This window comes from Bombina bombina, chromosome 1, assembly GCF_027579735.1.
Source record: "Bombina bombina isolate aBomBom1 chromosome 1, aBomBom1.pri, whole genome shotgun sequence".
In the NCBI taxonomy this organism is placed as follows: domain Eukaryota; kingdom Metazoa; phylum Chordata; class Amphibia; order Anura; family Bombinatoridae; genus Bombina; species Bombina bombina.
The window spans coordinates 1,513,119,429-1,513,135,913 of NC_069499.1; positions in this window are offsets into that span (position 1 = coordinate 1,513,119,429).

The window sequence follows — 16,485 nt, forward strand, 5'->3', positions numbered from 1 at the left end:
TGAGATGAAGGAACTATGTCCCTTGCCGCTACCATTAAGCCGATTACCTCCATGCACTGAGCCACCAAAGGGCACGGAATAGAATGGAGAACACGGCAAGAATTTAGAAGTTTTGATAACCTGGACTCCGTCAGGTAAATTTTCATTCCTACAGAATCTATCAGAGTCCCTAGGAAGGAGACTCTTGTGAGTGGGGACAGAGAACTCTTTTCCTCGTTCACTTTCCACCCGTGCGACCTCAGAAATGCCAGAATTATGTCCGTATGGGACTTGGGAATTTGGAAATTTAACGCCTGTATCAGGATGTCGTCTAGATAAGGGGCCACTGCTATGCCCCGCAGCCTTAGGACCGCCAGAAGCGACCCCAGAACCTTTGTAAAAATTCTTGGGGCTGTAGCTAACCCGAAGGGAAGAGCCACAAACTGGTAATGCCTGTCCAGAAAGGCAAACCTTAGGAATTTGATTAAGATCTTTAGATCCAAGATTGGTCTGAAGGTTCCCTCTTTTTTGGGAACCACAAACAGATTTGAGTAAAATCCCTGTCCCTGTTCCTACTTTGGAACTGGATGGATCACTCCCATAATTAGGAGGTCTTGCACACAGTGTAACAATGCCTCTTTCTTTATCTGGTTGACAGATAACCGTGAAAGGTGAAATCTCCCTTGTGGAGGAGAAGCCTTGAAGTCCAGAAGATACAGCTGAGATATAATCTCCAACGCCCAGGGATCCTGAACATCTCTTGCCCACGCCTGGGCGAAGAGAGAAAGTCTGCCCCCTACTAGATCTGTTACCGGATAGGGGGCCATTCCTTCATGCTGTCTTAGAGGCAGCAGCAGACTTTTTGGCCTGCTTGCCTTTGTTCCAGGACTGGTTAGGTTTCCAGGCCGTCTTGGACTAAGCAAAAGTTCCCTCTTGTTTTGTAGCAGAGGAAGTTGATGCTGCACTTGCCTTGAAGTTTCGAAAGGCACGAAAATTAGACTGTTTGGCCCTTGATTTGGACCTGTCCTGAGGAAGGGCATGACCTTTACCTCCAGTAATGTCAGCAATAATTTCCTTCAAACCAGGCCTGAATAGGGTCTGCCCCTTGAAGGGAATGTTAAGTAGTTTAGACTTTGAAGTCACGTCAGCTGACCAAGATTTGAGCCATAGTGCCCTACGCGCCTGGATGGCAAATCCAGAATGCTTAGCCGTTAGTTTAGTCAAATGAACAATGGCATCAGAAACAAAAGAATTAGCTAGCTTAAGTGCTCTAAGCTTGTTAAGTATGTCCTCCAATGGAGTCGTTGTCTGTAAAGCCTCTTCCAGAGACTCAAACCAGAACGCCGCAGCATCAGTGACAGGAGCAATGCATGCAAGGGGCTGCAGGATAAAACCTTGTTGAATAAACATTTTCTTAAGGTAACCCTCTAATTTTTTTATCCATAGGATCTGAAAAAGCACAACTGTCCTCGACAGGGATAATAGTACGCTTTGCTAAAGTAGAAACTGCTCCCTCCACCTTAGGGACCGTTTGCCATAAGTCCCGTGTGGTGGTGTCTATGGGAAACATTTTTCTAAAAATAGGAGGGGGGGGGGAAACGGCACATCGGGTCTATCCCACTCTTTATTAATAATTTCTGTAAACCTTTTAGGTATTGGAAAAACCTCAGTACACACCGGCACTGCAAAGTATTTATCCAGTCTACACAATTTCTCTGGCACTGCAATTGTGTCACAGTCATTCAGAGCAGCTAAAACCTCCCTAAGCAAAACACGGAGGTTCTCAAGCTTAAATTTAAAAGTAGAAATATCAGAATCAGGTTTCCCTGAGTCAGAGATATCCCCCACAGACTGAAGCTCTCCTTCCTCAGCTTCTGCATATTGTGAGGCAGTATCAGACATGGCTCTTAAAGCGCCTGTATGCTCTGTATTACGCCTAACACCAGAGCTATCATGCTTTCCTCTAAATTCAGGTAGTCTGGCTAATACCGCTGACAGTGTATTATCCATGACTGCCGCCATGTCTTGTAAAGTAATTGCTTTGGGCGTCCTTGATGTACTGGGCGCCATTTGAGCGTGAGTCCCTTGAGCGGGAGTCAAAGGGTCTGACACGTGGGGAGAGTTAGTCGACATAACTTCCCCCTCATCAGAATCCTCTGGTGATAAATTTTTTAAAGACAAAAGCTGATCTTTATTGTTTAAAGGGAAATCAATACATTTAGTACACATTCTCATATGGGGTTCCACCATGGCTTTTAAACATAATGAACAAGGAGTTTCCTCTATGTCAGACATGTTTGTACAGACTAGCAATGAGACTAGCAAGCTTGGAAAACACTTTAAATCAAGTTAACAAGCAAATATAAAAACGGTACTGTGCCTTTAAGAGAAACAAATTTTGTCAAAATTTGAAAAACAGTGAAAAACAGTGAAAAAAGGCAGTAAATCAAACGAAAATTTTACAGTGTATGTAATAGGTTAGCAGAGCATTGCACCCACTTGCAAATGGATGATTAACCCCTTAATGCAAAAAACGGATCAAAAAAACGAAATAAACGTTTTTTAAACAGTTACAACAACTGCCACAGCTCAGCTGTGGCCCTACCTTCCTCAATAAACGACTTTTGAAGCCTTTAGAGCCTTTCAGAGATGTCCTATAGCATGCAGGGGACTGCTGAGGGAAGCTGAATGTCTCTGTCTGTAATTTAAAAAAAAAAAAAAGCGCTAAAATAGGCCCGTCCCACTCATACTACAACAGTGGAAAGCCTCAAGAAACTGTTCCTAGGCAAAAATCAAGCCAGCCATGTGGAAAAAACTAGGCCCCAATAAGTTTTATCACCAAAGCATATATAAAAACGATTAAACATGCCAGCAAACGTTTTATATTGCCATATTATCAGAGTATATATCTCTGGTAGTAAGCCTGATACAAGTCGCTATTAAATCACTGTTTTTAGGCTTAACTTACATTAATCAGGTACCAGCAGCATTTTCTAGTCCCTAGAAAAACTTAAAACTGCACATACCTCAATAGCAGGATAACCTGCACACCATTCTCCCTCTGAAGTTACCTCACTCCTCAGACATATGTGAGAACAGCAGTGGATCTTAGTTACAAGCTGCTAAGATCATAGAAAATGCAGGCAGATTCTTCTTCTAAATACTGCCTGAGATAAAATAGTACAACTCCGGTACTATTTGAAAATAACAAACTTTTGATTGAAGAAAAAACTAACTATATTTTACCACTCTCCTCTTACTACCTCCATCGTTGTTGAGAGTTGCAAGAGAATGATTGGATATGGCAGTTAGGGGAGGAGCTATATAGAAGCTCTGCTGTGGGTGTCCTCTTGCAACTTCCTGTTGGGAAGGAGAATATCCCACAAGTAATGGATGATCCGTGGACTGGATACAGCTTACAAGAGAAATACTAAATAACAAAAAATAACAAACACTAAATTATGAAAAACAACAAACGAAATTATAAAAAATAAAAAAGAATTACACTTAATCTAATAGCCCTATAAAAATAAAAAAGCCCACCCAAAATAAAAAAAAACCCTAGCCTACAATAAACTACCAATAGTTAAAAGGGCTTTTGTAGGGCATTGCCCTACGTTAAACAACTCTTTTACCTGTAAAAAAAATACAGTAAAACCCACCACCCAACCAACCCCCAAAAATAAAAAAACCTAACTCTAACAAAAACCTAAGCTACCCATTGCCCTGAAAAGGGTATTTGTATGGGCATTGCCCTTAAAAGGGCATATAGCTCTTTTGCATTGTCCAGGTGAAGGTCCAAGGCGGAGGTCCAGGCAGAGGTCCAGGCGGAAGTCCATCGATCCGAAGTGGAGGTCCTCTTCATGAAATCGTCCACTGCACACTGAGGATTGAAATGCAAGGTACCCCGTTTATACTGGAGGTACCATTGCATTCCTATTGGCTGAAAAATTGGAATTAGCCAATAGGAATTAGGGCTGCTAAAATCCTATTGGCTGTTCAAATCAGCCAATAGGATTAAAGCAGCTCTCATTCTATTGGCTGTTTCGCATTGCTGCTCCGCCCCTGCAGGGATGAAGAAGATGCCGGTCCCGTGATGGATGAAGATGGAACCGCCTGGATGAAGATGGAGCCGCCAAGAAGAAGATCGTTCAAGCGGGACTTCAACAACCGTGAGTACCTAAAGAGGGGTTAGTGTTAGGTTTTTTTAAAGTTTTTTTGGGGTGTGCATATGCCCTTTTAAGCGCAGCAAAAGAGCTGTATGCCCTTTTCAGGGCAATGCCCATACAAATGCCCTTTTCAGGGCAAAGGGGTAGATTAGGTTTTTTAGATATTTTTTTTAATTTTATGGGTTTGGGGGGTGGGGGTTTGTAATGTTAGTGGGTCTTTTTATTTTTTCAGAAAACGAGCTGATATCTTTAGGGCAATGCCCTACAAAAGGCCCTTTTAAGGGCTATTGGTAGTTGATTCTAGATTAGGTTTCTTTTATTTTGTTTTTGTTTTTTTTAAATGGGTATTAGAATAGGGCTAATTTTTATTATTTTGCATAATTTTTTTTTTTTTCGTGTGGGTTTTTATTTTTAGATTAGGGGTTGGGCGTTTCATAAAAGAGCTGAATGCCCTTTTAAGTGCAGTAAAAAGTGCTGAATGTCCTTTTAAGGGCAATGCCCATACAAAACCCCCCTTTCAGGGCAATGGGTAGATTAGGTTTTACTTTTGTTTTATTTTGTGTGTTTGGGGGGTGGGGGTTTGTATACTGTTAGGGGGTGTTTTGTTTTTCTTTTGTAGGAAAAGAGCTGTTATCTTTAGGGCAATGCCCTACAAAAGGCCCTTTTAAGGGCCCACAAAAAGGCAATTTAAGGGCCCTTGGTAGTTTATTATAGATTTGGTTTTTTTTTATTTTGGAGTGGGTTTTTTATTTTTTTAAAAGGGTATTAGAATAGGAATAATTTTTATTATTTTGGATAATTTCATTTGTTATTTTTTGTAATGGTAGTTTTTTTTTGTTGTTGTAATTTTAATGTTTTTTAATTTTTTGTAATGGTAGTTTTTTTATTTTTGTAATGTTAGGTTTTAATGTAAGGCAGCTTAGGTTTAATTTCACAGGTAAGTTTGCATTTATTTTAACTAATTAGTTAGTAAATAGTTAATAACTATTTACTAACTAGTCTACCTAGTTAAAATAAATACAAACTTACCTGTGAAATAAAAATAAAACCTAAGCTAGCTACAATATAACTATTAGTTATATTGTAGCTAGCTAAGGTTTTATTTTACAGGTAAGTATGTATTTAGTTTTAAATAGGTATTATTTAGTTAATAATTGTAACTTTAATTTAGCTCTCAGTTAGGGGGTATTAGGTTTAGGGTTAGGTTTAGGGTTAGGTTTAGGGGTTAATAGTTTAATTTAGGTTGTTGTGATGTGGGGGGCTGGCGGTTTAGGGGATAAAAGGTTTATTTACTGGTAGTGATGTGGGAGGCCAGAGGTTTAGGGGTTAATAGCTTTATTTGTTGGCGGCAATGTCGGGGAGCGACGGAATAGGGGTTAATAGATTTATTACAGTGTGGGCAATGTTGGGGTGCGAGGGAATAGGGGTTAATAAGTTTAGTATAGTGGTGGCGATATCAAGAGATTTATTTATGTGGCGTGATATCGGGATCGGCAGATTAGGGGGTTAATAAACAAGGCTCTATTTCTGTTTAAATGGAGTGCTAGCAAAAATGCTAAAAAATATATACAGTTGTACTCGTAAGTTTATATACCCTGGCAGAATTTATGATTTCTTGGACATTTTTCAGAGAATATGAATAATAACACAAAAACGTTTCTTTCACTCATGGTTAGTGTTTGGCTGAAGCCATTTATTATCAATCAACTACTTTTTTTAAATAATAATGACAACAGAAACTACCCAAATGACCCTGATAAAAAGTTTACATACCCTGGTGATTTTGGCCTAATAACATGCACAAAAGTTGACACAAAGGGGTTTGAATGGCTATTAAAGGTAACCATCCTTACCTGTGATCTGTTTGCTTGTAATTAGTGTGTGTGTGTATATAAAAGGTCAGTGAGTTTCTGGACTCCTGACAGACCCTTGCATCTTTCATCCAGTGCTGCACTGACGATTCTGGATTATGAGTCATGGGGAAAGCAAAAGAATTTTCAAAGGATCTGCGGGAAAAGGTAGTTGAACTGTATAAAACAGGAAAGGGATATAAAAAGATATCCAAGGAATTGAGAATGCAAATCAGCAGTGTTCAAACTCTAATAAAGAAGTGGAAAATGAGGGGTTCTGTTGAAACCAAACCACGGTCAGGTAGACCAACTAAGATTTCAGCTACAACAGCCAGGAAAATTGTTCGGGATGCAAAGACAAACCCACAAATAACTTCAGGTGAAATACAGCACATGTGGTGTGGCTGTTTCAAGATGCACAATAAGGAGGCACTTGAAGAAAGATGGGCTGCATGGTCGAGTCGCCAGAAGAAAGCCATTACTACGCAAATGCCACAAAGTATCCCGCTTACAATACGCAAAACAGCACAGAGACAAGCCTCAAACCTTCTGGCACAAAGTCATTTGGAATGATGAGACTAAAATTGAGCTTTTTGGCCACAACCATAAACGCTACATTTGGAGTCAACAAGGCCTATGATGAAAGGTACACCATTCCTACTGTGAAACACGCAGGTGGATCGCTGATGTTTTGGGGGTGTGTGAGCTACAAAGGCACAGGAAATTTGGTCAGAATTGATGGCAAGATGAATGCAGTATGTTATCAAACAGAACGCCTCATTTTCCACTTTTTGATTAGAGTTTGAACACTGCTGATTTGCATTCTCAATTCCTTGGATATCTTTTTATATCCCTTTCCTGTTTTATACAGTTCAACTACCTTTTTCCACAGATCCTTTGACAATTCTTTTTCTTTCCCCATGACTCAGAATCCAAAAACATCAGTGCAGCACTGAATGAAAGATGCAAGTGTCTGTCAGGAGTCCCGAAACTCATTGACTTTTATACACACACACTAATTACAAGCAAACAGATCACAGGTGAGGATGGTTACCTTTAATAGCCATTCAAACCCCTTTGTATCAACATGTGTGGATGTTATCAGGCCAAAATCACCAGGGTATGTACATTTTTGATCAGGGTCATTTGGGTAGTTTCTGTTGTCATTATGATTTAAAAAGAGTAAACACAGTTGATTGATAATAAATGGCTTCCATGGGGTTAGAAAGCTGCAGACTTACTCAAGGAAGTCTAGTGTAGTTTAGTGGCCTAGGGTGTGGCTATGTGTTTAGAGTTATGGCTATGCATGTTAGCGGTGTGTCTATATACAAAGGGACAGAGGCAAGGAGAGGTAATTTTGCCCCCCCCCCCCCAGACCAACAAGAGGTGCAAAATAAAGATTTAAGGGCCTTTGCATCCAATTAACCTCTGTAAAAAACACCACTGAATATGCCCTTTGGAAATTATTAACAATTGAACTAACCTTTATAGCAAAAATTCAATCCATCAAAACAACAACAAAAAAAATTGGAATTACTAAGGAACAATAGGCTGAGGCTAAAAATAAAAGTACAACTATCCATCAAGTTCAACCAATGTAAATCTCTTGTGATCCTTGCTTTGACAAATGTTTTAAAGTTTCTAGTGTTCCGCTTTGTTATTCTCATTTATAGAATTATTTACCCCATCAGTGCCAGTTATTAGATGCTGTTTCATGCTGCAAATATATGTAGGCACTATATCCTCAAAAATAAATCTCAGTAAAAAGTTGGAATATGCAATGTATAAATGTATTCATTTTGATCACTTTCCTTGTAATATCATTTGGATATTTACGCTGGATTGCAAGTGGCACTCCTGAAGTGGTGCATAAAATGTAAATGACATCATATATATAATTTCCTTTATGTATGTTGCAATTTGCATACACAGTGATTGCTTAACCAGTGCAGGTGCTTATTTATATCAAGCACTAATTAGCCACAGCAAATGAGATACAATAACTCCTCTCATCCCTTTTTGATGAAAGAATTACAGTATTAAGGGATATATTACAAGTGGAGTGCTAATTTATCAGGCGCGTGATGTGTAATTTACAAAAAAAAAAAATGCCCTGAGCAGTTTTTAAGGGTTAAAAGTGGCGGATCTGGGGTGTTAGAAAAAAAACGACACTGAAAAGAGCCTTTACATTGCGATCTATGGGAACTGTGTGTTCCCAGAAACTATATATACATATTCACACGTAAATATATATGTATAGAATCATATACATATATATTTAAAAATGCTGCCCATCAAAGCGCTACGTGTCGGACGGCATGAGAATGAGGCTCCCATTGGAGCCTATTGAAATGCGGTCTCGTGAGCGCAATGCTTCCTAGCAATGCGAACTCAAGGTTGCATTCACACTGCCCTCAACTTGTATTACCAGCGCACATTAGCGTGTGCTGGTATTACTCAGTGGAACGTCAAAGCGATAATTAGCGCTCCACCTATAATCTTGCCCTAAATGCCTGTTAAACGTTTTTATTTATCAATGTACTACTAATGGCTAATATTGCTGATAGCGTTTTTTTTCTGTGTTACATTTAAAAAAGAATCATTTCAAATGTATTACAGTATTTCGTTTTTTGGAAAAATGGATATTCAAGTGCTGCGAAAATTATATTTCAACATACAGATTGTTATAGCTCAGAATTTAAATATGGTTTTGTGGCTCACATTAATCTGTACAAAGCATTTTTCTTTATTCTCATCATGGTTTACTGAGATCATGTCAGTCCAACATTTGATAAATCTACCCCACTGTCTCTAGAATGATGTGCTTGGGTATTTCTTTTTTTTTTTTGCGATTAATACAGTTTTAAAAAAGTTTCCAATTTACTTCTTTTATCAATTTTGCTTTGTTCCTATGATATTTGGTGTTAAAGAGATAATTAAGTAGGCATTGCAGGAAATATTGCAGCCATCTAGTGTTCTTGCAAACGAATAACATTCTTGCAAAACTGCTGCCACATAGTGCTCTAGAAAGGGGCTCCTAAGTATATGTTCCTGCTTTTCAACAAAAGATACCAAATGAATGAAGAAAATATGGTAATAGAAGTAAATTAGAAAGTTGTTTGAAATCGTATGTTCTATTTGAATCATGAAAGACAAATTTGGGGTTTCATATCCCTTTAATTTATATCACATAATACTGTTCCTGTAAAAGATTCACCGTTCAACATTTTAAGTCAAACCTCGGTTTTAAAAATACAAATCAAATAGCAGTGTTGTGTCAAATCACTGGCAAGAGTTTTATTGGAGTCTGTAACATTATATATAATAGTATAAATATTTCCTAAGTGTCTAGACAGAAGATAATGGACATATTCCTGTAGATTATAGAAGAGAAACGGCAAGGAAATGTAGCGTCAAAAGCAAATTTTCAATTTTCTCAAGCAAATCTGACTAAAAACTAGCAATGACTGTGAGAAGAAATATTAATGAAGGTCCGTACAATACAATTTCTTTATTTTCCTCAAAGAAATCAGCAATCAACAGTGTGTAAATTACCAGACCTATGGCTTTAAAGGAATTTTTATTTGTATCAGAGGAAGCTCTTATCTATCTTAAAAATGCGTAAATGTTTAAAAAATTACTATTAAGCAAATAAAGAACAAGGGACATGAAAACCAACATTTTTTTCATGATGCAGATATAGGGGCCAAATTATAACGCTCCGAATGGAGCTTGATGCCCCTTTTTTCGCGTGAGACTTAAGGTTTGTCGGAAACAGCAGTCATGAAGCAGCGGTCTAAAGACCACTGCTCCGTAACTGGTCTGCCTGCTCTGAAGCTGTTGACATCAATCCACTCAATCCTATACGATTGGACTGATTGACAGCCCCTGCTAGCGGCCGATTGGTCACGAATCTGCAGGGGGCAGCATTGCACAAGCAGTTCTTAAGATCTGCTTGTGCAATGTTAAATGCTGACAGCGTATGCTGTCGGCATTTATCAATGTGCGTAGGACATGATATGCTACATTGTATCATGTCCACTCGCACTTTCATAAATAGGCCCCATGGAATACAATTTCAAACAACATTCCAATTTACTTCTATTATTGTATTTGCTTTATTCTTTAGATATCCTTTGTTGAATAAATAGCAATGCACATGGGTGAGCCAATCAAACGAGGCATCTATGTGCAGCCACTAATTAGCAGCTTCTGAGCCTAATTAGATATGCCTTTCAACAAAGAGAATTAAGCAAATTAGATAATAGAAGTAAAATGTAAAGTTCTATCTGAATCATGAAAGAAAAAAATAAGTGTAGATTACAAGAAGTGCACAAAATATCATTGCTCTTGTGCACTAACATTGCTCAAGTTAAATCAACAGTGCCTTTATTCAAGTCTAGTGAGGGCTAACACTTAGATGCTGGGTAGCGCAGGTGCACTAAATCCCTTACACAATAGACTTCTGTGGGAGCGTTATCCCTTGAGAACAAAACCAACGGCGCGCTAAGCCAAGGGTCAAATAGTGCAGTTCATCATTAACTTTAAACGATGATGTTCTATTGAGATAAAATCTTAAAACACTTCACACGTACATTCATATATATGTACATACAAATACATACACACATATATAAACACACACATATACCTTTGAGCCCGTCCCACTTCAAAATCTTGTCATTTACCATATCCCTTTAAATCACTGTTAAACTTTTTTTTAATAATCTATTTAATAAATGTAATATCTATAAATATAAATTATTACTATAAGATATTATACATGTGTTTAATTATGCATATATTCAAGAGTTAAAGGGACAGTCTATTCAGCATAGGGTGCACTAAAAAATGTCAGCTGTGTCACTAGATAGTTCACTGGATTCCTATTACGCCATTGCTATTTGACTGAGTACCTCAAGTCAACACTGAGTGCAGAATGCAAAAAAGAGGATAAATCAGATCTGCCCATGGGTGTAGGGGAGAGCGGGTGTATTCCAGAATATTCATCATGTACCAAGATTAGTTAGTAGTTCTACCAGTGTGACCACAGTGAAAGCCTTAACAGCTGGAACCATGATCATTGCATAGCCATTCTAACACCATCTTACCTCCTAAGCAACAATTCTCAATCTAAATCCAGGTTTAATTATTCAGAACAGTTGTTTTTTAATTACTATCACAGTAGCACCAGCATTAGTCACCAACATGGCAAACACTGAAATATGTCATTGGTAACGTAAAAGCAAAATGAGTTCTGTCTTATATTGGCCATGTCATATAAAATATATGTGTCCATCAAGCATTGTGTAAAATCTTTTGTTTCAATTCCCTGGATCTCAAGGCGCATTCACCTTGCTCACTGTTCCACCTCTTCTGATTCTCTATTACCCTATTTACACATATATTGTGATTGCTGTGGTGCTGTATACAGATAGTGAAACACTGCTCCTCTCTTACAGTACTTACACTAAATTCCACTCTAATCCAAATTGCTAAACCTATCAAAACCCCCACCATAACAACACGCTCCAGAATATCTCAAACGTCATCTCTACATACTTTCATTGCGGCCTACTTCCCCCCTGCAACTAACCTACGTCTCTCAGTCCCTCTCCTTATCACCTTCTACTCTTGTCTCCAGTACTTCTCTTGGGAAGCATCCATCCTATGCTCCTCAGTGTGTCACTCTAGCAGTATTCAACGCTTTAAAGGTATATGAAACCAATTTATTTTCCTTTCATGATTCAGATAGAACATGCAATTTTGAAGGAACAGTCTACTTTATTTTTTTTATCGTTTAAAAAGATGGATAATCCCTTTATTACCCATTCCTTAGTTTTGCATAACCAACACAGTTATATTAATATACATTTTACCTCTGTAATTACCTTGTATCTAAGCCTCTGCAGACTGCCCCCTTATTTCAGTACTTTTAACAATTTTGCCTTTTAGCCAATCAGTGCTGATTCCTAGGTAAATCCACAGGAGGGAGCACAATGTTATCTGTCAAAATGCACTGAGATAAGAGGCAGCCTTTAAGGGCTTATACATTAGCATATGAGCCTACCTAAGTTTGTCTTTCAACAAAGAATACCAAAATAACAAATACATTGGAAAGTTGTTTAAAATTGCATGCCCTATCTGAATCATGAAAGCTTAAAGGGATAGTAAAGTCAAAATTAAACTTTCATGATTCAGATAGGGCATGTAATTTTAAACAACTTTCTAATTTACCTTTATCATCAAATTTGTTATTCTAAGTTGAAAGCTAAACCTAGGTAGACTCATATGCTAATTTCTAAGCCCTTGAAGGCCGCCTCTCATCTGAATGCATTTGACAGTTTTTCAGTCCCAACAATAATCTTTAAAACATACAGGCCGGGCTATTGGAGGGGGTGATCAGGTTTAACTTAATACAAAATATTTAGGTTGTGAAAATAGGTTACAGCATACTGCGCAGTCAATCCCACAGGCTCACCTATGCGCTCAAAGGCGTCCTCTAGCCTGCAAGATTTGTGGGGGCTACCCAGCCAGTCGATTTCTTACTTTTTTCACTATTTATAATCCACAATTTTCCATTCACAACTGGGTCTGGATATTAAAACCACACGCTTACAAACTAATGGTAGACTCCTCTTATTAGAGGTTATTCTTATTGTACTATACGCAATTATTCACAATTGTTACCGTATTAACAATAACTTCTTTAAGTCTGTATTCACAATGATCAAACACAAAGTAACTTGTAGGTCTCCATTATTATATAGCGTTCCATTCACAACAAAGTATAAGGGACAAATTTATCAAAATGCGAGTGGACATGATACGATGTAGCGTATCATGTCCGCTGCACATTGATAAATGCTGACAGCTTACACTGTAGGCATTTATCATTGCACAAGCAGTTTACCAGAACTGCTTGTGCAATACCGCCCCCTGCAGATTGGCTGCTAGCAGGGGGTGTCAATCAACCCAATCGTATTCGATCAGGTTGATTTCTGTCTGCCTCAGAGTAGATGGACAAGTTATAGAGCAGCGGTCATGATAATTCAGCCCCTTATACTTTAGTTTTTTAGTCAATACCCGGGGCTTACACACAACCTGAATCAAACTACCTTCTGACCCCCACACCAACTTCGACACTATGAACATCTATAATAATGGAGACCTGCAAGTTACTTTGTGTTTGATCATTGTGAATACAGATTAAAAGACGTTATTGTTAATACGGTAACAATTGTGAATAATTGCGTATAGTACAATAAGAATAACCTCTAATAAGAGGAGTCTACCATTAGTTTGTAAGCGTGTGGTTTTAATATCCAGACCCAGTTGTGAATGAAAAATTGTGGATTATAAATAGTGAACAGAGTAAGAAATCGACTGGATGGGTAACCCCCACAAATCTTGCAGGCTAGAGGACGCCTTTGAGCGCATAGTTGAGCCTGTGGGATTGACTGCGCAGTATGCTGTAACCTATTTTCACAACCTAAATATTTTGTATTAAGTTAAACCTGATCACCCCCTCCAATAGCCTTGCAAGCAGCGATCATTAGTCCGCTGCTTGATAAATACTGACTACAGGTTCTCTTGTGAGAACCTGCAGTTGTAGGCAGACGAAGGGCTTGATAAATCGAGCCCTATATGGATCTATCTATCTATCTATCTACTGGGTTCTTGTAAAGCGCGGCTGGATCTGCAGTTCTCTTTGGTAAGCCTTTATTTTTTCTAGGTAGAATTATAAGATTTTTTTTTTTTATGAAAACCAATTGAAATATATGAGGCTGATTCTCGAAATGTCAAATAACTTACTAAGTCAAAATCATACAAAACAGAGACTGCCAAATGGTTCTACGGAAAAGCATTTTATTTTCAATTAAAACTTTATTTGTCTCTTCAGCAACTTGTATGTCTTCTTGACAAATTAAACATAAACCTATGAGGTTTTGAAATCTCAGTGGAGATTTTTTGTGCCGGTCCAAAAAAAAAGGAGCCATTAACTTTAACCAACTTCTGAGAAAGTAAAGCCAGAATTGTACGATTCTAAAGGGGATTTGGAAGTCCAAAAATAACGAGTATTTGGATGTTGTACACTTTACATTGTGGCACAAGGCTTTGATGTAGATGTCAATGCTGTCATACGTTCTTGAAATCTAGAATAGCTTCACACAAAACTAAATAAGATTTCAGACTTTCAGGCAGGAAATCTCCAATTCTTGGCTTCAACCCTCTCTCCGAGGCCTCAATGAATGTTATACTGCTTGTTTGTGCTGTTCCAGACATGAAAAATAAACCTTTTTTCAGGCATGATTTATATATTTACGGAAGCTGAAAAGCAAACTGACATTTCTTACCCATCAGCCCACTTGTTCCCCACTGTGTAAATGCATAGCACCCAGTGGCTGTTAAATACTTAAAAACTGTGTGGTTTTTCATGGATATGAAAATGTGTAAAAAAAAAAAGTTATTGGGAAAGTATCCAAAGAGGAGTATGATGTAAAACTACTTTGATTTATTATTATTATAATGTTGACGCCAGAACAATGGAACATTTAGAATATTGCTGTCAAATAGGATTGATCTAAATAGAACATAGAGTTTGGGTTAACCTTTGTGGATGCCTGGATTGCAATGCTTTAGGGGCCTAATTACTGTAACTCTAGCATCAGACCTAATTGTAATCTAACCTCAAAACTTAAAGGAACATTAAATACAGTATAATTGCATAATTAACAAGTGGATAATAAAAATACAATGCAGTAACACTCACTATGAATTTCATATAACCAGTCATTTTTTTCTGACAGTTTTATTTTTTTTCTTCCTTATTTGCTGGCTCCATGTATCATTTGACAGCTATCCGCCAATCACAGACTCATATATGTATACATTGTGAGCTCTTGCACATGCTCAGTAGGTGCTGATGCCTCAAATAGGGTTACTAGCGAAATAGGGTGTGTGCACGTGTCAGGTTTTCTGCTCATACTACAAATTGAAAGCAAACGTGATCACTTGAGCTCAATTCAAGTTAATATTAAGTAGATAAAAGCGTGTAAAAGCACATTTATGCAATTTTCATATTTAATAAAGGTTTTAACTATGTATTTACTGTAAATATTTCACATTCCAATGTTCTGCCCATAGCATATGTTCTAAGTATTTTTAAATAGATATTCCTATATATATATATATATATATCTGTGTATATCTATACCAATATATAATCATATATATATTCTGTATATATATATATATACAGTAAATATATATATATATACACTGTATATATATATATATATATATATATATATATACACACTGTATATATATATATATATATATATATATATATATATATATATATATATATAGGTATAGATATATATTGTTATATTGTTCCAAAAAAACACACATATAGATATATCTCTATGTATGTGTATGTATTTATGAATAAATAGAACATATTCTTCTATATTCTTCTATGTCAAGAACATTGAAATGGGAAATATTCATATTAAGACCAGATTACAAATGGAGCGCTATTTAAGGATCCCGCTCGAGTGTTAACAGCGATAGAAGTAAGATTTTTGCGTTCGCCAGGTTGCGCTCGTATCATGTATTTGAAACTGTTTTGCTTGCGTGCTAACATGATGCGCAGAAAAAGTTGAGCTTAGAATATTGGCAATGTGCACTCAATAACGTATTACCCCAAAGAAGCCAATGGAGGAAAAAAAGTCAGAAAAAACCCTAACACCCTACTCGCGACCAGACATGAAAATTTTAATATTTGACATTTCAATGTTTTTTACATAGCAGAATATGTTCTATTTATTTCATAAATACATATTTCTAGATGATAATAAATATATATATATATATACAGATATATATAGGAATATCTATTTAGAAATGCTTAGAACATTGAAATGTCAAATATATACTGTATGTTTATAAATGTCTACATATGTATTTAAGTGTTTATATGTGGCCTTATATAACTTTTTGTGCAATATTTGTTTTAATAATTTTATTAGATAGTGTTATTATAAGTGTAACTGTATTTTGTAATGAATTTTTCATGTGTTTTGTGACACTTTTTTTGTCTTGCAAATCAGTTAACCAGAGCTCTGAGATCACGTTAACCCAATGAGCATTAACTTGAATTGTGCTCGAGTTTACTTTCAACTTGTATTATGAGCGGAAAACCTGATGCACACAAACAGCCGCGATAAACCTATTATGCACATTTGTCACAAAAAAGATGTTTTGGATTTTGTAAATGAAAATCCTAAGGAATGTACCAACGAAGATTAAAGAAAACAAAAAATACTGACGAAATTCCTCAGGATTCATTTGTTTCCTTTAATTTTTTTAAGGGTTAAGTACTTACATTATCGAATGAATGCACCAACAAAAATGAAAGAAAACTAAAATTACTGATGTTAAAGGCGCCAGAGAGCGCGCTAACCAGATCCACTAAAGAT